This window comes from Temnothorax longispinosus, chromosome 12, assembly GCF_030848805.1.
Source record: "Temnothorax longispinosus isolate EJ_2023e chromosome 12, Tlon_JGU_v1, whole genome shotgun sequence".
Taxonomy (NCBI): domain Eukaryota; kingdom Metazoa; phylum Arthropoda; class Insecta; order Hymenoptera; family Formicidae; genus Temnothorax; species Temnothorax longispinosus.
In genome coordinates this window covers 803393-826139 of record NC_092369.1, presented here as the reverse complement: position 1 = coordinate 826139, position 22747 = coordinate 803393, and the positions used below count along the sequence as shown (strand labels likewise).

Sequence of the window (22747 nt, the reverse complement as noted above, 5' to 3'; positions counted from 1 at the left end):
ACACGCCTCGGCAAATTACTTTACAATGCTTCCGCACGCTACTTCCCCGATCTCTCTCCCCTGCCCCCCTGCCCCTGCCCCCCGACCGCCACCTTCTCGTTTCTTCGAATTCCGCTTTCACTTCGCTCCCCGAAGCCGCGCGCGCGCTAATGCTTCTCGTATTTTCTCTCGTCCGAGCCACCCTTACTTCACCCCCGCGTGCCTGCGCGTCGGAGGATGCTTTTAGAAGGCATTAGACGGGGCGCTCACGGTTCGTCGCCCGTAGTCGCTCCGCATTAAGGATCCACGTTCGGTGTGCTCGACACGATCTTCCCTTCTCGCTCGATCCTCTCGAGCGAGTACCGAAGCGACTGCCTGGCTGGCTGGTGCGTGGGCGGTGGGTAAGCGATTCGCATGCTGATATAATTCGATGATTCGAATCACGCGAGTAGACACTCGTTGACGGAGGAACGCGCCCCGGAGCGTCGAAAAGATATGCATCCTAGCCAGGCGCGCTATTAATCCGCCCAGTTTATCTTCCAAATACAAATAGTGTTGTTTTGTTAGGAAACTGTACACAAATGTTTCTCTTTTACTCTCTACCTCTTTGCGCGACAACAATGTAACATCATGACACGAGAATGTATAGTTTTGCGTTTAAACAATTTACGCCTTCTTAACTTTCATAGCGTTTCCAAGTTCAAAAATGTAGTTCAAAACCGTACTAAATATAAAGTTTCCAACAAACAATTCTTTAAGCTTCAGCGATTTTCCAAGTGTTCCTAAGTAAGCAACGTAAGTGTAAATATTTGTTTGCTAAAAAAGTAAAGATTGGAGTAGACTATTCTGCGACTTCGTCGTATACAGGTCGGAGGAAGGTCAAGGTTGCCAGCGCCATTGCGACGCGAAGAAGAGACGTATCCACGTATCATAGGGGGACGGCACACATCGGTGGCACAATCCTTAATTAAGGGATGAGGCACCCGGTGGCTCGGGTCACAAACTACGCTCGTAAATTCTTCGGCAAACGCATGCAAAAGGTAAAAGTCCGAAAGAGCGCTCGGGGAAGAAGAGCAATCGAAATAGAAAGGAAGACGATGAAGATGGGGAGAGGACGAAGGTGCCGCTGCCGGCGATGACTCCAACAAACGTACAGTCTTCGTAGGAAATCGCGTCCACTATACAAACATCTTCGCCGAGAAGATTGTTTCACAGCCATATCTGTTAACGTGATGTTGTCTCTCTTTGACAAGTGTTGGCCCTATTCTACATTTAGAGGCGTACTGGCATTCCTTATGCGATTATACGTTCCGCTTGATATAGCATTCAATGCGATCTTGATATTAATGAAACTTGGTAGTTTACCGCTAAATAGGACGAATAGATATGTGAGTCTTCGATTCGATTCTAATTTCTGAAATATGATACCAAAGCTTAGTTAGGCGAATTAAATGTATTAACGTCACGTACTTTTGACTTTACAGTCAAATTTCCGAATTATTTGTTGTAGAACTTGTCAATATAGAAAGGGAGAAAAGTAGCAACAGTAAACACGGACTCGGAAAGTACCTAACTGTTGAAATTAACCTTGCCCGGTATACTGATTAGCATGTCTGACTAGTTCTCTGATCCGTGCTGTTTCTCGGCTTACATAGTAATGCGATTACATAATCGTTCCCAGGCTGATTGACTCCGGCATGCCGAAAATAAACACGCACTATTCGAAACTAACGTACTGCCAACAGATCTTTAAGTGATAGCTATTTGCACCTAATTAATCCTGTATATTTATTGCGTCGCATTTATAATGAGTTATAGACTGTGTGCCGAACCGCATCTGATGCGTAAAATATTCTACGAATTTTACTCATTTCGATTGCTGCGTGTTTTTAGATTTACGTGTCGTAACGCGGAAAATTGATCGGCCTCCCGGAATAATTCAAAATGAGCTCGCCCTCCCGTGCGTTTGTCGCGACATATTTATATTTGCGTCGTAAGGAAGGGATTAGACCGCCGAGAGTGAGAAATCTACGTAAACGGTCTACGTAAAACCTCTTGTAGTCGGAAATCAAGAGGTTTTACACCGTCGGTCCTCCAATTTTTTCCAATTGCACGATTCAACGCCTACAATTCTATCCCGAGCGAGGGAACCGCGCTTGGATATCTCGTATCTATAACCGAGGATTTTCCAACCGAGGCTACGCAAAAAACTCTCGACATAAACGAGATAGGTACCACGACGACGTTCTTCGGGAGCCTTCCTTATGGTATTGGCTGTACCCCGTGCACGGCACCCCGCATCTATATATAGATGTGGGACAAACGCGCACACCTATAAAGGATATCCAACGTGAGCGTGGAACGAGCTTTGAGCATATCATGGTAGGAACGGAATATGGGATGGCACACCGGAGATGACACATGGTCCGGCCGCCGGCTTGCGCGTCCCGCGCTGAGGCTGAGGACTCCGCGACGCGACGGGAACGGAGAGATACCGCCGGGAGAACAGCGGCGGGAACAGGACGGAGCGCGGTCCGATCCGACGTGCCGAAGGAGAAAGAAGAAGTGAAGAGGAGGGAACGGGAGGAAAAGAGGGAGGTCGGTTAGCTCTCTGCCGCAAGCCGCCGCCGGCGCGAGAGCACAGTAGCGGCAAATACCCATAAATATAAAATATGTCCCTCCTTTTCACCCTTTTGCACGCACACCGACGCGCCCCTGTCCCCCTACTCCCTGTTCTCTCTCTCCTCCCCCCCCCGTAATATATCGATAACCGTACACACGCATCTCTCCGCCGATGAGGCGAGAGCTCCTCGCGCTCCGACCCTTTCCGGCTTGCTCTCTCTTTCTCTCTCTCTCTCTCTCTCTCTCTCTCTCTCTCTCTCTCTCTCTCTCTCTCTCTCTCTCTCTCTCTCTCTCTCTCTCTCTCTCTCTCTCTCTCTCTCCTCTCTCTCTCTCTCTCTCTCTCTCTCTCTCTACCTCTCTCTCTCTCTCTCTCTCTCCTCTCTCTCTATCTCTCTCTCTCTCTCTCTCTCTCTCTCTCTCTCTCTCTCTCTCTCTCTCTCTCTCTCTCTCTCTCTCTCTCTCTCTTTCTCTCTCTCGTTCCGTCCTATCGCGCTCGTTCTCTCCCGTGCGCGGCCGTACCTTTTTTCCAGCGGCTTTTACTTCGGCTCTCTTGCTCTCTCGCTGCTATCCGGCCTCAACACCTTTGTGTACGACATTCCTTGCTCCTTCTTTCTTCTCACTCTCGCTCCGTACCCTCGCCTCTCCCTCGTTTCTCCATTTTCTCACCGTCTCTCTTTCTCTGTCATTCTCTTGCTCTCTCTCTTTCACTGATTCCGCCGACTCCTTCTGATTCGCGTTATCTTCGTAGAAAAGAGGACGTATCTTTTCCCTTTTTCGCTTGCCATTATTACTTGCAGTTGACGATATATACCTGAGGAAAGAGAAAGAGAGGGAAAAAATAAGAGGGAGAAAAGTACAGCACCCTCCTCCTCCCTCTCTCTCTCTCTTTCTCTCTCGGAAGTCTCTGTGCTTTTGCGAACGCTCGCCGATTGTGGGAAGCTGCGCACGCCTCCGTACGTGCATGCGACGTCGCCTTCGACATTGATTAATCGAGTAATTAATTGATGGGGAGCTCCTGAGAAGCCGCTGCTTCTCCTGAGAAGGCGCAGATAAAAAGGAGAACTGTCCGAACTGGTTCTCCATTCTATCGAGAATGTCGCGCGTGCGAAACTTAATGAGACTATATCCATTATTTCGCGTTTGTGGCAAGTCCGCAGTTTTTCAAAACGCAAAGCTGTGATGCAAACTTCTGCAAATAAGCAGTGATTTCAGCATTTAGGTTTTTAACCAGCGCAGATTGTTCGGAAACGACGACGTGGTAGAATATTCTTGAAACTAATAACATGTCAATAACATGCCACATTAATGAGATCAAGGCGCAGATAAAACTAAAACGTTTGCAGTTTAAAGAAAATACATTAATTGAACATGGAAGTAACCTAACGAGTAATTTAAACTAGTTTCGAAAGGAACAGAAATGAACGACTATTTTCTTTAAAATCCACTTCGCCTTTTGCTTATACGACGATATTAAGTATAATTGACGCAACGTCCGCTGTATATACGTATAGTGTTGCGCGAACAAAAGAAACAGTAGGATAAACTGCGCGATAGACTTGAGAAACGTAGTATTTTTCATTCTCAGCATTATATTGAATTGCAGCAGATGAATGCATACGGGATGCGACATAGGATCCTGCGCTCGCGAGGAAATCTAATTACACTAAGGCTAATCTCACGGACTAATATTTCATTCGTCGCGCGGAGGAGTCTGCCGCGAACGTATCGATTGTCTATCGGAAAGAGAATTTCTAAAGAGTCCTCAGGAGAATTTTCCCGGTACATGAAAAATTTCCTGTCCGATAGCTAATCGGTACATACATCCGACAATCTCATCATATGTGACAAATGAAATATTAAGCTTACAACTGTATAGACGTATCGATGTACAGATGGACAGCTGTGTCTAATTAAAAGGAATTAGCTCAACACCGTTCTAACACCAAACGCGACATCCGACTTTCAGAAGGGACTGCCAAAACACAATCCGAAACACATGCACTTTTTCTTTCAGCCGACTAGAAGCTAATCGCTTCTAATCCTTGTACCTCTCGCACGTGCGCTATATACGTGCAAACACATATTTCTTTAATGTTATGAAGATTAAGATGTTTGTTGAATAAACAATTGTCCGTACATATAAACACTTCCAGTATGTCGACCTCGTAATATTCCCACAGTTACGGAGGGAGACGGCAGAATACGCAGAAATGGATTGTAAAGTAGACGCACGGGAGAGTCTTGTCTAAGGGCCGAATTAAATGCAGTCGCGTAAGATAGCGTCAAAAACACAGCACCAATCTTGATATAGTACTCTCTAAAAGTCAAAGAGTGAAATGCAAGTGTAACGAAACGTGAAAATTGAGCCTGTGCACTTCGAGTGATTCGCCACTCTAAAGAGTAAAATTGCGTTCTAGAAATTGGAGTGAAAATCGCACTCCATTTGAGTGGAAGAGCACTCTTTCCGAGTGCAGCAGATCAGTTAGGAGTGAATTATATTACTCTACAATTTTGAGTAGAAAACTTCACTCTATTAAAGTCATTTATCAGTCGATCTTTTAGTGAATCGTGATTCACTATATAGCTTTAGGGTCGGTTCCAACCTAGCTGTTCCAACCTGTTGGTAAACTAACTAATAGTTAAATCATATATGTGTCTTTGTTTTTCCTTCAAATTAAACAAGGATAGGCATATGATTTAACTATTAGTTAGTTTACCAATAAATTGGAACAACCGGCCCTTGAAGTGATATCATATCACTGCGGTAGAGTAGCCGCTCTAAAAATTTGAGTAAAAAATTCACTCCTATCTTACTAGTGCCTGATGCAAATTAGAGTGACTACACCCCCTCTCTTTTGGAGTGACTATCGCAATCACTCTAATATATCAGTGACAAAACCTCTATGAAAAGAGAGTACGATTTTCCATTTTCCTTCATCGTCTTTTTATTTAATGGAAAGCTCAAGGTATTAGAGAGAAATGAACGGTCACTGCGCGGCCGGCCTGCATGAGCGACGCTAATAACGAAAAAGAAAGCAAGGAGGGAAATTGCTACCGTCGGAAACCCGTCCGCGGAGAGAGATCTCGCTGTGCTTCTACATTTGACTCTTACACAGACGCTGCTCTCGCGATACGGTTCGCGCGGCAGCGCGAAGATGCATTAGCAGGTGCGACGTCCACGCGGATGTTCAATAACCGGGGGCGGATCGATTCGCGTCAGAGGGATCCCGCGACCGCGGGATCCGGCGGCGGGGCAACGCGAGGAGGCAATTTAGCAGGCGCAATGACACGCGTCCGGTTTTGTTGTCACTGCCGAGCGGCGCGTACCTATATGTGTATTATAAGCGCGCGTATACGCGTCCGCAGGATCGCGCGGGCGAGGACGAGGGGGATAGAAGCGGAGAGCAGAAAAAGGGATCCGGGGAAGAGAGCGGAGTGGAGAGAGGAGAGGCAACTCGTCGCTGCGAGAGTCGAGAGAAGAAATCCCGTGAGCGAAGCCGAAGGACGAGAAGCGGAGAAGCGGAACGACGACGAAACCCGTTCTCATTATTATATTCATATTCAGGCACGATGGGGCGAACCCTCCCCCTCGTTTCGCGTCCTGCGCCCTCCTCTCTCGCTTGCTCCCGGCTTCTCCCGGAGAGATTCTCTCTCTCTCTCTTTCTCTCTTTCTCTCTCCCTCACGTAGCCGCGCGTAGAGAGACGGTATAGATATAGCGGTATAAAAATCTCTATAAAAAGTTGAAAAGTGCCGCCGCCGGAGTTGAGGGGCGACAATGGATGAAATATGCCGCTCCGTTCGACCCTACTGGAAGCCTTAAGGTGCCGGACACCTCCTTACACCTGCGCGCGCGCGAGAGAGAAAGAGAGAGAGAGACCTCGGCGTGTTATAGCGCCTTATTATAAACCGGCGGCCTCAGCATCTCGCCACGGATGGGACGCCTATCCACGAAATCGATGCGGCCTTCCACCTTGAATTATTCTTGCTGCCGCGCGAGACTGCGAGGCGGTCGCGGCGATTCCGTGAAATTCAGAGTTCTCTCGCGCCTCTCCTCCACCTTCCTCGAACGACTCCGTCTACCCTATCTTTTTCTTTTCCCCGCGCGCGCGTGAATAGACGCTTCTTTATGTTCTGGTATGATATAGGGTAAATAGGTAGATGAGGATTCCGACGGTTGAATATCAAAGAATGATAACGTCGTGACTAACTCGCGATTAGTTTGCTGCATAAAGTAATCGATTATGCAGACGTGACTTTTGATTATTACGTAGATGAAAATAAACACGTGATTATTATTAAAGTCCTTTCGCTATTTTGATACGCACCATTGGTTCTTTCCAAGCACGCGAATAAATCATCAAAAAATCCATTCTTGAGGTCACGGTGATATTTAGAATTTTATTTTATGACGCGAAGCTATCCGAAAGATTTACGTGAGAGAACGGTGCTGCATTGATTAAGCGCAATAGCATCTGTTTATTAAGGCATGATCTCAAGGATAATTAAAAACCTGAAATTTACATTTAAAAACGTTTGCATTTTACATTTCATAATTATGCTGCTAATGACATTTTACCGATATGATAAATTTATCGCGTAGCAGAATGTGCGAGAGTAAAACACGGCTACCGGAATATAATAATATCTGCAGTATGCTGTGAAAGTAATATTGTGATTCGCTCGAATCATGGCGAGAGCACAGACCGCAGGTTAGATCAAAGCAGCTTAATAAAGCTCCGCCGCTTGCGATATTTCACGAAACGTACAACGGCTGTCGCGCCGTGGCAGTCGTTAATAATGATTTGTGCTCATCGTGTCCCCCGATCCGCAGAAACGTCGGTAGTCCCACTTTCGATTTGTCCAGGAATAGAACGATCATTTTTTTTATTCTTTCTCTTCTTTTTTTTTTAGTACCTACCGATTCTTCTATTCAGGCAGCTATACGAAAACGCGAGATATTAGCCGTCATCGCTGTTCAGATTAGTGTAAATGACTTTCAAATGAGTTCGATATCTTTCTCACTATTAGATTCGCGAAATGCATTTCACCCGCTGCGTTCTAATATACACTACCCTCCATAAGTTTGGAAACACTCTATGACAGATGCCGTACGTGCGACTATTTACAGATAAATAGTCGCACGGCAGCGATCTGTGCAGATTTTTGGTATGAATATATCGTAAGACGTTCAAATAATCATATATATTTCCACCTGGGACATTTGCAACACTTGTACATGCCGAAAATATGTCGGATGATTATTTCGCGACACCGAAGTGCTCGGAGTTGAATTTGTTGAACAGCAAATCACAAGTCACAGGTGCGCACCTTTGGGAAGTTCTCCAGCAAGAATGGAAACGTATCCCGACTGAACTCCAAAAGTTGATCCACCGTATGCCGAGAATATGCAAGGCAGTCATTAAAGCAAAAGGTGTGGTTACTTTGAAGAATGTAAAAATTAATGGAAATTCTTTATTTTAAAAGCCTGTTGGATAACATATGTACTATTATGTACTATTTTCTGTATATTGCATTTTATAGAGTGTTTCCAAACTTATGGAGGGTAGTGTAGTTTTTAAACTCAATAATTGGTTGAGTTTGGATTATAATTACACAATTTCTGTGTGTATCTCATTATTAAAGCACTAAGTTCTAAAATATTTTAACACCATATTTAAAGGAGTAAATAACTATAGATAAAAATAACTGTATCGGAAACTTTTAATTATATTGATGGGATCCGCGGTATGCCAATATTTATAGCAAATATTCTGTTCTTTGCTTCGTCAAACGGCAAAGTGTCTCTCTTTAGTAACAGCCAAATGTTATTAAAAGCTTATTTACTGTTATTTCCTGTTCAAAAATTAATATCTCTTCGAACAAAAATTGACAGAAGGAAACTTTAGTGTCCGAAAGAAACTGAAAACCATCTTGAATTGAGATATTTATTATCTGACAACTGGGTTTACAATTCACAATGTTGACAGTTCCCTGTTGGACAGCTTTCCTGAACTGTCGACACTGTTCCGGAAAGGATAATTACTGACGCTAGAGAAAAAAAGAGAAAAAGGGAAAGGTCATGCCATGAAATGTGAAAAACCGAGAGTTGTTGAAAGGTCGGTTATCGAAAAATTCCATATAAAATAATGGCTGTTTTAAAGGACACTAAGGTGAGTTATTATTGCAACCCAGGGGGCCTCTGTTGTGGTTACGCAAAGGGCGTGCTATGCATGAATGACTTGTAAATAGAGATTGTAGCCTGAGCCGCACGCCAGATGCCAAAACCAAAAATAATCGTCGTTTCGTCTTGCCCGTAGCGACGGCTCCTCCTCAATTCGCAGCTAGGTATTTCCACACCTTTCGACCGGACGATCAGGTGTTCACTTCTCGAAACAGGTTCAGTCGAGGATTTTCAGTGAAGGAGCGAGCCGACTGGTACGGAAAATTCGACACGATTTTCTTTTTACACTAACGGTAGTTTCGTGCTTCTAATCAGCATTCATCGACACGTGGGTACACTTATAGTCGCGTATTTCAAAGTTTGCATTAAGCATTATTAATGTTTCAACGCTTATACAGGATAATCTGATCTAAGTAGTCGAGAGAATATTAACTTTAATAAAGTTAATATTCTCTCTAAAAGTCGAAGAATAAAATATCAGTCAAAACGAGTGAAATGCAAGTGTAACGAAAAGTAAAAATTAAACCTGTGTACTTCGAGTGATTCGCCACTCTAAAGGCCGGTTTTCACACGCAATGATTGGTGGCGTCAGGCCGCGCCAGTCGACTAACGCCAGTAAAAATGCAAGTGTAAACACTTGATACAAACTGGCGCTAGTAATGTGGCGTTTACTGGCGGTTATTGGCCAAAGCATATAACCTCAAAATTTGAGATTATATGCTTGCTGTCATTTACCGTGTGTTTAATAAATGTTAAATATTTTCCATATTATACGCCAATCACTGTGTAAATACTTGTGAGTTTGCTAGTCGGTTCTAGCGCCAATGAATGCCAGTCAGTTGACGCCACTAATCATTACGTGTGAAAACCGGGCTTAAGAAAGAGTAAAATAACACTCCATTTGAGTGAACGGACATTCTTTTCGAGTGCAGTAGATCAGTGTCCATAGGAATGAATTATGTCACTCTATAATTTTGAATGAAAAATTTCACTGTAAGTCATTTAGAGTCATTTATCAGTCGTTCCTTAGTGAATTGTGATTCACTATAGCTTTGGAGTGAGATCGTATCACTTCAGTAGAGTAGCCGCTCTAAGAATTATTGAGTGAAAAATTCACTCCTACCTTATAAGTGCATTTATTCAAATTAGAGTGATAACCCTCTCTTTTGGAGTGACTATCGCAATCACTCTAATATATTAGTGGCGAAATTACTCTACGAGATTTAGAGAGTTATATCAACTTACGTTAAATTACAACCGAACTCCAAACAGATGGTCTCAGTATTAGTTCCTGAGTTAAACTGCGTGACGTTATATTTAATGCCAACGCGAAGGCATTAAGAGATATTTTCAATAATATACCTGATGCTGATGAAAATTTTCGCTTCAATGCGATACGCGACGAAAAGTCCGATTAAGTCCCGAGCCGCATTGATGATTACAATCAATGATATATTTTGTGAAAATATCGACAAGCTTTTATCGCTAAGTAAATTATTACGACTGCAGGAAGCAAGCATATTTCGCGAACACAAGCGTGCCTCGCGGATGGACATGAATGAGTAATGTAGGTTTCGCGCGAAGCTTATTCTTTCTAAGCGCAGCGAGGGCGTTGTGAAACTTGGCTTTTTTGCGTGCGGTTACGTCACGGGAACGACGGGGACGATAAACGCGAGTGATCTCGGGTTTTCTGGGCGTGTACGACGGGGACGCGTCGTACGCTTGTAAATCACGAGACATGGACGTGCACCAATCGGCGCGGGACTTAATTTACGGCCGCATTACGAGCCAACGAAGCGCTGAAATGGCGCTACGCCATTCATTGTCCGCCGCGCGAAGCTCGAGCTTAAATTGCGTAAGATTTATACCTCGCCCCCTCAACTCCTCCCCCCCCCACTGGCGTTAATCGTCGCGTTCCGTCGCGGTCGCCGTCGAATTTTCGATAAAATTTGACAGCTCCTGTTTCATATTTCCGAGACAGACGTTCCCGGAATCGCTATAACTGATAGTTAAACACGAATATGCACATTGTTCAATGAACATTTGTTACGGCCGATTACAAACGGCACGACGTACCTCGGAAATCTTGTGATGGATGTTTTAAATCAGCAGAGAGTCCTCGTAAACTTTATTATTGTTTTGTTTAAGTGATTTAATTGCATGATTGTATTTAAGGAATACGACGAAATAATATTCCTTATAATTTGTAATTTTTAATTATTTATGACTTACACTATGTTTATAAGAGAAATTTAGTTCTCGTCCTGTCTTTGACAAATATATCCTTTTCACTTACATTATTCAGAATTATTTCTCCTTTAGTTACTCGTCCTCTCTCTCCTTCCGGCTTCTTCTATTTTCTATTGCTCCAAATGTTCATATTTTTCTTCTTTGCTTCAATGCATTACCAATACACACAAACGTTCATTATCGATACATATTTTATCTCAAGCACTTAAGAGGACCAGATTCCAGAATGTTAAAAATACATCTCTCTCTGCCTATCTATCATAAAACGTGTGGCTCTCGAAGCGTATAAACGTGTAAAGCCGACGATATCGAGGGCTTCCTCGGAATTTCGTCTCGAGGAAGGTGCTCCGAAGCGACGGCACGGACTGCCGAGCCGACGCTGACTCACTCGAGAGAGCGCAGCTGATGGCGAAGCCCAGCCCGGAACGGTCAGATCGGGCCTGACCCCGTGTCCTGACCGTTACCGTTTCTGAGTGACGTCTTCATGTCTGGCTCTGCGGGGCATTCCTCGTTCTCATTGTGCGTTTGTCCGTCAGCTCGTTCGGTCGGGCCCCGGACACCACGAGACGTACACAACCCGCCAACCCCCCGTCGTCGGCCACTTCTCGCCCGTGAAAACTGCGCGGCACCTACGGAGATGACTCGTGAAAAAAAAGGGCACCACGAGCCACCACGGTACGGGAACCTTGCGGGACGTGCAACGCGACGCGACGCGAGTGAATCGAGTGAAAGTGAAGCGTAGGCGACGATGCACGATGCCCGTTGTCGCGACGTTGAGAGATGTACAACAATCGAAATCGATTAAGTTCTCGTTATTTTGATTGTCCAAATTGAAACCTGAGTCGAATATAGATTACCGTGATTAACTGTATTAGCCAAATGCGTTAATTACGTTCGTTCATTGGGAAAATTATCTTTGGATGACAACTTGAAAAGAGAATTCGCGTTTCTGGCACGTGTAATTTTACTTCACACGTCACAGACATTCTATAAAATTTAATGTTGTTAAAATATCACGTGCCTGGTAAAATTTCAATCTAATTTGCCTAAAAAATAATTCTCTAAAAAGTTTGTTAAATAACGTTTAAAAATTCCTTCACGTGTATCTTTGATCCTTACACAGTTGGTACATATATTCTTAGCTACCTGGTTAAAACAGGAACAACACGATGCTTTATAGACCTTGCTGTAAACATCTAGAGAAACAGGTTGATCAATTGGACCTCTCGCGAATCGACTATAACTGTGATTAGTCTAACAGTTGGAGCAGTGATTATAACCCCATTAAACATCATCTAATATATTAAATCGTATCAGTTTCTAATTGATATTTATCGTTCTGTTTGATTTCAATAAAAGTTTCATTAGCAACGTCATAAATATCGACATTTATAGAATATCTAATGCAAGCAAAAATTTTTCTATCATATATAACTTTTAGAATTAATTTCTCGATTCGAATATATCAATCAGCAATTAAAATAACTGCCTTACTCAACAAAAAAGTACATTCTCTCTAAAAATCGAAGAGTGAAATATATCACTCGAAACAAGTGAAATGCATCAAGTGTAACGAAAAGTGAAAATTGAGCCTATATAAGTTGTAATGAAATCGCACTCCATTTGAGTAACGGACATTCTTTTCGAGTGAAGTAGATCAGTGTCCATAAGAGTGAATTATGTCACTCTACAATTTTGAGTGGAAAATTTCACTCTATTAGAGTCATTTATCAGTTGATCTTTAGTGAGTCGTGATTTGATGATTTGATGAAATCAGCTTTAGAGTGAAATCGTATCACTCCGGTAGATTAGCCGCTCTAAAAATTTGAGTGAAAAATTCACTCCTATCTTAAGAGTGCCCGCATTTACTCAAATTAGAGTGATAGCCCTCTCTTTCGGAGTGACTATCGCAATCACTCAAATATATATTAATGGCAAAATCGCTCTATGAGATTTAGAGAGTTCATTCAAAGCATTGTGATGAAGTTTACCAAAATTCTTTTAGTAACAATCGTTCTTGAAGGGACGATAATTTTACTCGCGCAAAAAACTAGAGAATAAGCTGGCGAATGTTCAGGAAATCATCTTATCACGAGACGCTCTTTCGTCTAGGCACTTCTCACCGAAGGCAAAGGAGAACGCGAATGTGCTTCGCTAACGAGCGGCGATTTCGGTGCCGGAACCCCGACGCGATAGGTAACTAAACTCGTATTACCGATCTTACCGCGGCTAGGACGGCCGCGCTCGGCCAAAGAAATCGGTACAAAGATTGATGCTCGGCGCGGCGCGTTTCACTCTCGCGCGGCCGGTAGCGGTCTTTATCGAGTGGACGTCGTATAAACGCGGCATACGTTTTCGTGACGATTAGCGGGGATGACGTGGCGTTTATATCGACAAAAGCGCGAACGATGGTTTACCGCTGCTCGTCGGGGTGTACGAGCCGGCGGAGAGAAAAGAGCACGGCGGCGATCCTGAATAGTGCCGATAAGGAGGTGGCTTCGGCGAAGGCAAGGTGAGACGCCGCACCGGCGAGAGGTGTACCTCGTTAATTGGCGACAATTAACAGGACGAGCATGCGACTGGCTACCGGTGCCACTCACGCGCGTGATACGCGCGAAAAGGCGCCGCGCCGATCTTTTATTCGCGTGGTTCTTACGCAAGAAGCCGCGCTCCGTCCCGTCCGCCGCTTTCTTTCGGCACGGCCGCGATTTCCGCGACTTCATTTATCAGGGGCCCCGCGCGCGCGCGCGGGACTCGATCGAGGGATTTATAAGCGCGACGCGGAAAAGAACTCCGCGCATCCACCGACCGTTACGCCAATTTCAAGTCGCGCGAGTAACGAACGCGACATTCGGTATATACGCATACACTCGGTGGTTTTCTTTCATGATTTGACGAAGTCGCGGTTGAGATTTTAAGCCGATCTATTTATCCATACGGTCGCTCGTTTGACATTATCGACAGGATTATTTCATCTTTGTTATTCCAAGCGAGGAAGATTTCTCTTTTTCTTTTATATCAATTTACGCGCTGATGCTGTACTATACTATCAACGTAAATCAATAATGTAAATAGTAACAGATATGTAAATATATGTACAAATGGAAAAATAAACGCGTTGGTAACTGCCGAGACAACGAGAGCTCAAAGAATGCAATTTCCCGATTTCTGTATCTTGAATTTTTTATTACAATGCGACGTAACACGAGAAGCCGGGAGCTGTCACGAATACGTATGTTGACCTCACGGGGAAAGATTTATAGCCTCTAGATAAGTGTCAGGAATCAGGATTTCCGTCTCGCTTCAACGAAGGAGGCTTCCTTCTCCGTGATTCGAACGACCGGAGGGCGTGTCGGGATAATCGTCATCGTGTTTCGGCCAAAATCTAATCTGAGAACGGCCCACTAATTTTCACGGTGGTTTTTCCAGTTATTCTCTACCGCGGCAATAATTTCTATATCCTCGTCCTTCAGACACGCCTTAATTTAAGGCGTTGTTAACACAGGATTGCAATTATCGCAGGATGCTTAGTGTCATCGTGTTGTTATTGGAAACATCGTTGCAAACAGTTTATAGAAATATATATTAATCGAAAGCATATCTCAGAGAGCAGGACAATGACAGTTTACGGAAAGTCTCGACAAATCGAAGGCTTTTGGTAATTAAATTAGTGGCGAATCGTGTGACAAGCAGACGATGTTTGGCCACCCGAACAAAACGCGATTGGAGAAAACGCTAGAAGATGCACAACTGTGTGATATCGATCACTGCATAATCACTGGTGCATTAAGAATTAAGAAATGTCGCAATTTCCGAGAGAATTGCGAGAATTTATAATGCGACGGTTCTGCCAATAATAAGAATAGATAGCAGTTCCTTCTCAAAACGCGACGCGGATCTTTTTTTATGTTTCACTTATACATGTAATATATTTTAGAGTATATTTTCTGATATATTTTAGAGTATATTGTACCAGATCTGAATCTCAAAATACGCGTATAGGATCGGATTCAAAAACGTGTGACGCTGTTATTAAACAGTAGCCTCCACAACTTTCGTTATTTGTGTTATATGGATGCGTTATATGGATGTTTGCGAGATTCCTGAGTCGCTAGCGAAATTCTGCCGAAAAACATCTAAAGAGCTCCCCTGTATTTAATATGCGTGAGAAACAATTGGAGTAAATCAAAAGACTGCGTGATTCTTTTTCGATCGAGACAGAGAGCATACATCGAAGCACAGAATGCGTGTTTTAAAAAATAACAGTTTATATGAAATTTAAAATTTCATTAAAATTTATGTCTATTGATTTATGTGTAATTAAACGATACAACCGCGTCGTTCTTGGGGCCATACGAATCATAAGATTTTTCAGGCGATGCAGCTTCAATCTCGGCTTCAATTTATATTTATAAGTTATGTTGGAATTTATATTATATTTTACCATCTCGATATCTCGATAAGATTGATGCTTTCACAATGTTTCTACCTTAAAGCGAGATACAACAAATAGTCGCAGTCAATGTCACGGATTCGCACTGGAAATGGATACCCGTCACAAATATTCAGCAACAATGAAAAAACTAAGGTGAAAACACACTATCTCGAGGTAACGATATGAAAAATATATAACGCGCCGATACTCGATTTGCTCGAGTGGACTTTCAGAGCAATTTGCTCGTTTCGAATCGCACATAAAGGATGTAGGGAACGTGTTCGACAAGAGACGAAGAATGTGAAGCGCAAAGTGACATAAGGAATCGAATGGGAGCGTCTCCGTCTCTCTCGTGCTCCTCGTAAATTGACAGTCACGTCGCACTGTCCTCTCATCACGTACAATCACGATGCGGAAAAAAAAGCACAGAGATCCCTAAGCCGGAAGATTCGCAGCCCTCTCGCCACGGGGTGGCGACGCTCGGGCGCTCTGAGCCCCCCTGCCCCCCCCCCCCCCCGTGTTTACATAACATCTCGTGCATCCACTCCAATCCTCTAACAAGTTTACTCTGTCGCTTACCTTTTCCAACGTGTTCTCGGCGTGTTCTCGCTGTTTCTCCGTACCGACCGAAGACGATATCCTTGGATGCCAGTAATGTTTCTGGAATATGGTACTCTCACGCACGTGTCTACTCTTCAGCTTGTCCTCGGTCTCGCCGCCGCTTCCCGGTTCGCTGCTCCTCTTCGTACGTCCTCTCACTCGCGAATCTTGTTGATCATCTCGTAAATCTCGTCGAACGGAGCGCGTCACACCGGTAAAACGTCAAGAGTCGGAGTACTCACGCGGCGTACGTTCGTCCGATCGTCCGACGCGGATGATCGGAAGTGGGGAATCCGCGTTCCTAGGACGCCAAAGAACCAGCGGATGACTACTCACTCCGTTGTGTCAGAGGGGCCCTGTTTCTCGCGTTTTTCCGGCGTCTGCTGCGGCGCTCTTCGCGACGGCGAAGAGAAAACGCGCGGGCCGCGGGGTGACGACGTCGCCGTCGAAATGTGGGTGCTCCGAGCTTTACTCACTTGGACTCATATTGTCGCGCGCGCGAGAGCGAGCGAGCGTGCGAGCGTTACCTCCCGGGTGTTGTTCCCTCAACGCCGGCGACGGCGTCGATCGGCGACGACGATTCGACGGTGGCAGGGCGACACGACGTCGCGCGCGCGCGCACGCTTCGCGTTATCGCCGTTTGGCGGTGCTGAAAACGGCGTGTGCCCCCCGGAATCGCACAACCACCACCACCCCCCTCCCTCCACCCTCGATCAACCCCGTTTCACCACGTTCCCCGCTGTCATCCGCGAGCCCACCAAACTGAACCTGCACGTCTCCCCCGTGGAACCCGCACAAGCTCCGTTCCAGGGACGGCTGCCGTGGCGCGTCTGCCTGTGTCCGTGTGACGCCGGGGAGATACACGGTGTCGCGGACCAGCCGCAGGGGGGGAGGAGGGATAGCGGGGGCGACGAAGGGAAGGGAGAGAGGCAGCTGGAGCGAGAGCGAGAATGCGCGCGGTATATGGAGGATGGGCCCCGGTGGGATACTCGTATACGCGTGAATATGTGGGCGCGAGAGCCACGGAGGAAGGGGAGGGCCACACACGCGCACGCAGTCGAGTACCTACGTGTGTTGATCGCGGATCGTCCTGCCTTCGATACTCCCCTCCCTCTCCGTCGTCGAAAACCGCCCGCCTCCATTCGCGCAGCACGATACGCGGGGGACGGACTCGTGTGTGCGGACTGTGTATGTGTGTGTACCGTTGGACGACGAGATAGGGGGCAGGGGGACGGGTCCACCAACACCACCGGGTGGACGGGGAATTCACAGCCCGTGAGTACGCGCTCCACACACATACACGCACACGCTCCACAAACACACACACACACACATCATGAGAGAGAGAGAGAGAGAGAGAGAGAGAGAGAGAGAGAGAGAGGAGATTCCGGCTCGTCCCTGCCTATCTGATGCACTCCTCGATTACCAGCCACCTCTCCGAGAGAACGTCCCCCCACTAGCGCATCGCCGCGCGCCGGAATACGAATATGTGGCGGGAGGGTTCACGATGGTAGTTCGGGATGTCCTCCCTCTCGTTCTTCCTCTTTCCCTCTGCTATCGTTATAAACGAGCTCTGGCTCCGATGATACATACGCGCGAAAGGAGAGCGCGGCACTGCGCAATCTCTCCCGATTCACCCACTCGGTCCTCCTATCTCCCACCCCCGTTCTCCCTGGGCTCTGTGTCTCGGCGGGGCACATCCGCGTCCTCCTCGTGAACGCGCGAACAATATCCTCCACACGTGAACGAAGAAACGTGTTCGACGTGTACGGGGAGGAAAAGAAGAGCGCACTGATAGAAGCGGACAGCGAGCTCGCGCGCGCGAGTTCTTAACTTACCCTCTTGCTCTCTCTCTCTCTCTCTCTCTCCTCTCCCCCCTCCCCCTGCCAACTCCGTTGTCGGAGATTTAACGCCGGTAGTTGTAACTATTTACGCGCAATGCAACGCACACGTGACGAGAATGAGACCGAACTCGGGCGGTTTGCTCATAATTTTTCACGTTTACCATGGAAAAATCGATGAGGACAATATATTTTGCCGCCATTGTTTTTTATTCGGGCGCAAGCTCCCCCTCTCTCGGTTGTATCAAAATCTCGATCACGAAACCACGCGCGATTTCAACGATTGTATCGCCTATCCCGGCTTCTTGAAAACCATACGAAACATCAGCGGTGCGCTTGTGTCCGCGAGTGAGGGATGCGGCGGCTTTCTCCTGTTCTCTAATGGAAATACTCTGCCTCGATGAACAAGCGCGCCTACGACGCGCACACACTCATACACACAGACATACACACAGACATACACACAGACATACACACAGACACACACACACACACACACACACACACACACACACACACACACACACACTCACATGCACGGTTGACAAGCGCGCACACATTCGCAAGGCTACACCCTTCGCGGCTCGCCGCAAAGGCGGAGGGGAGGGAGAAGGACGGTGCACGTGCGCGCAGCATCCGTATGGACCAAAATGGCTGGCGGCACACGTGCCGATTGGCCGAGCGGAGACGGCGGAGGCGTGGAGAACGCGCGCTCGGCGGCCGTTAATCGGTCGACGATCAAAATAAAGATCTCTCGTCGCGGCGAGCGGCTGGCGGAGAAAACGGCGTATCGCCGGGAGTGGGGGATCCGCGGGGTTGCGCACGTTGCGCCCGTATGCGCTTTTGGTAGGGCGAGATCGCGATAGGGGAAGGGGCCAAACCGCGATCGGTGGGGGTGGGGGCAAAGGACTTTTTTATGGATCTCACGTTGTCTCCGTCTCGCGCGTATACGTGTGCGTATACGCGCGATACGTACATACATCGCCAGGCGAGTGTCACGCGAGCGCGCGTGCACGCTCGGCGATCGTCATTAAGGGAGATGCTAATTGGTGGCAAAGCGAGGTCAGGCCAAAAGCCCCGCGCACCGTGTCCAGGGACTTTGCGTGTTTTTGTTCCGCTCTCTCTCTTTCTCTCTGTCTCTCCCGATGTGTGTGCGCGCCCGCGCGCGCGCGACTGTGTTTGGCGGAAGTCCCGGAAATTCCAGATCTCGCGAACGCTTAATTTTGCGCATCCACTATTGAGCATCGACGGTTGAGAGGCAGAATAGTTGGGGCTCGTGGAGCGAGAGAGAATTCGTACGAGAGTTTGTCAGAGATGTTCCCAGAGAGCAATATATTATATAGGGCGAATAAATCACGAAGATGAGGAAGTGAATTATCAAATTTAATTAACTTTTTCTCTTTCATATTTTTATCAGCATTATTTTTTATACTTTAAGAAATTTAATTGTAACTTCTTTATTTCCATATATTTTAGGTCATATCATTTTCCAGTGCTACAATAAAGAAATAATGTAATCTCTTTCTGTCTTATTTTTTCCAAATTTTATTCATTCATTTCATACAATAAATGAATCAAACATTTGTCCTATTTTTCAAGGATGTTGGTTCTAGAAGATGCTGGTTTTAGTAAACTTTTTTTTCTCTAAACCACTAGTTCTTTTATTCTTATCAAAATTTTATTTATTGTGAAGATACATACAGGATGATACGAAATTTTCTCCCATTTCTCCGCGTAAAAATTATTTGATAAATACGTAATAATATTACGGAAAAATGTTTAAAATATAATCAATCTCTCTTGCAATTGCTCATTTAAATTCTAGATTACTCTTTTGTTAAAATAAAATGTATTCAAAGCCGTTGATTGAGCCGTAATATACTTTATTCTCTATTTTCTTCGAAAATTCAATTTTCCATCGTGTGAGAAACTGTGAGAAGCCAACCAACGTTGAAAGAAACCATTTTTCTTAGCTTGTCTTCTAATAGCTGTACTCGGAAAAGTACGTCATGTTTTCGAGACAATCTAATATGCAAGCACGTTTTACACGAGAATAAACGTGACCCTTTCGCGACGCGACGGTCTGGAACCAGGCAGTGTATATCGTAACTTTCTTTGCACGATCTCGCTACTGGAATAATACATGTATTCCTTCTCTTTCGCCGAATGTACACATATAACTCTATGTCGACAGGATATCACATATATTTGCACGCGTTAGAGAAACGGGGAACTCACTTCTCATCCAGTCTGATATTACGTTTTCCTCGGGTCCTCAACCGGCTAATTAGAAAATGGTAGAAAATGACAGAGAGAGATAAACGAATATTCATGCGAAAATTCAAACGTAGAATTATTTGAAATCGCAAATAGAATATCTCCACCCTAATTTTTACGTATGCATCCTATCTGACAAAATTGAAGATATTTTTTACGTTAATGCAAAAATTAAAACCAAACTTGAAAAAGAAACAGTGTATGCAAGATGTTCTGCGAGGTAAATAAAAAATATTTCTAGCATTTCTAGCAGACCATTTTTAAAACTCTTAGAGATTAAATGATACTTTTCTCTCCATTCGTTATTGAATTCTGCTAGAAATACATATACCGCATGTACTTGAAACAGGTTTATTTAGTTTACTGCCTTTTTTATTTTACTTCCACTTGTGACATAAGACGAAAACCAGCAAAAAAACACATAAGATAGAAAGTTTTTTTCTAAAAGTGAGCAATATCTTCTTCTTGTTATAAATTTGTGACAATAGATGGGAACAGGTTCATAAAATAAAAGCCTTTCAGTTCAAAATAACTTGCTAGACCTGAAAAACTTTGTCTCGTAAGATATTCTATAGAAAAACGACGATATAAGAATGTTAAACTTTAATTTTTTGTTCAATGTAATACATAGACAATTGATTTGTTTTCATATGCTATTTATAAAGGCAAAAAACAGGGATCACAAGACGTACTGAAAAGTCCGAGATTACTGTTTAATATGATATTTTAGAAATGGATATTTCACTATCTCTTCGACAAATCTCGCTTATTTGGGCTGTTTTCTTTGTGCGATTTGCATCGGTTCAGACATATTTTTTCTTAAAGGGGTGTTTAGACATTCCGCTAGTATATCCATAAACTTCTAAGGTCGTACAATACGTTCGAGTAGAGAGGGACAGTCAGAGCTCTTTCTTGATGATCAAACATATTTTTCTTGTGAATTAGGAAACTTAAACGAAGAAAGTGATAATACAACAAAGAAGTATATAACACAATAAATGTAAACTTTCTTCTGAGAGAATTGAAATTTGATCTATAAAAAGATTTTAATTGAAAATGCTGCGAAGGGGGGTCTCTAATAATTCTCCAAAAGAAAGATTCCTGCAATGCCTTGCAATTATAAACTTGAAAAATAGTTTTATTTAATAACATTTGTCGGTTATGCACGTTATTTGAGAAAAATGATACGATATGATTTCCGATGTTGAATCATCAAGATAATAAAAGGTTGACTTTTCGACACAAACTTCCAAAGCACGAACCCGAATTCGAAGGATCACGTTGAAGCTGCCGGTTGCGATCGTCCTTGTATTACATGCGACATGCCTTCTCTTCACCCGTCGCGTCGCGGCGTCGGTCTCCTCGTGGGCAGAAACGGAGGCCAATTGTTGTTTGTTTGTATTTACTACGAGAGAGCACCCCGGCTGCGCCTGGAGAAGCTGCGTCGACGCTATGAAAAGGGGGAGGGTTGGGGATGCACGGGCATATCGTATTCTCCATTCTGTCGCGTATACAGTGCGTGCGGTTGGGGGCACGAGACGTTACCCCAGCCTGGGGAAATTGAATGTCACTCGGAAAAGAAACGTCACAATATTCCGCGTGTCGGCTGGCGGGAGAGCTGTTTTGTAGCTTCTCTCGTCTCGTTTCTCGTTTCGCTTCTCGAAAAGCTATTGTGCCGCGCTTCATCACGCGACAGTTTTTACAACGAAAACAGTAATAGCGATCGAAGACGAAAAGTTTCCAGATCCTTTCGAGTAAGCCGATTGGATTTTGCAATTTTATTTTTGCCCACTCGCGATCGCGTATATCGACAATTGCGCCTGTTAATATTTGAATGTCATATATATATAAGAAAAAGAATTAACACTTATCTGCTTAAATAATATAAATTTAAATTAAAATAATTTTAAATAATTAATGTGTTTATAAGTTTAATAAAAATGTTTCTCCTTTCTATCTTGCATTTTAACTGATTTTCACATAATTGTCACGCATTTAAATGTTATTATTTTAAAGTCCAAAGAAATATTCTAGAAAATATATGTTAAATTGACTATTTAAGAATCGAACATCCCGTGACATACAGCAAGCTTGTCTAATAATATCGGCGACGACGGGGCGGATCGGCGTACATCTCATTGACCGAGAGAAATCCTTTCGGCATCTGCCAAAGAGAATCGCGATCGGCGTGTCCTTCCTGAAAAAGCGTGTCCCGATATAAATCCGACGGCCGAATGTTTGACAGAATAATTTTCACGTTAGCGGGATGCATTATGCGTCTTTATGCTAGCGCCTGACCGTGCGCATTGTCGCCGAAATAAGCCGTATCCCGCCACGACAGCTCCCTGGTCTTTTATGCTCGTTTCGCATGTATATACAGCGACTCTCTCCCCCAGAAACCTTGACCGTATAGTAGTAGCTACGACCCAAAGCTGGAAATTTGTCTTCGACCTATGCCGCAGGCCCGCAGCGGAAAGTCTGCGGGCCAGGGGCGCAGTAAGTAGAACTCCAGGACGAAAGGCTCTTTAAAGTCGGCTCTTAAAAATATAAGAGTTGTAAAA

The 22747-nt window shown here is 44.7% G+C and overlaps 1 protein-coding gene across 1 annotated transcript in view; it reads right to left on the bottom strand.

Annotated features, from left to right (window-relative positions):
- Nucleotides 1–16287, bottom strand: part of LOC139823005 (uncharacterized) — a 64906-nt gene extending 48619 nt beyond the window's left edge. The window contains exon 1 of the mRNA XM_071795267.1: nucleotides 16048–16287. The gene's annotated coding sequence lies outside the window, so the exon portion shown is untranslated. The remainder of the gene's footprint in view (nucleotides 1–16047) is intronic.
- Between the last annotated feature and the right edge of the window lie 6460 nt (nucleotides 16288–22747).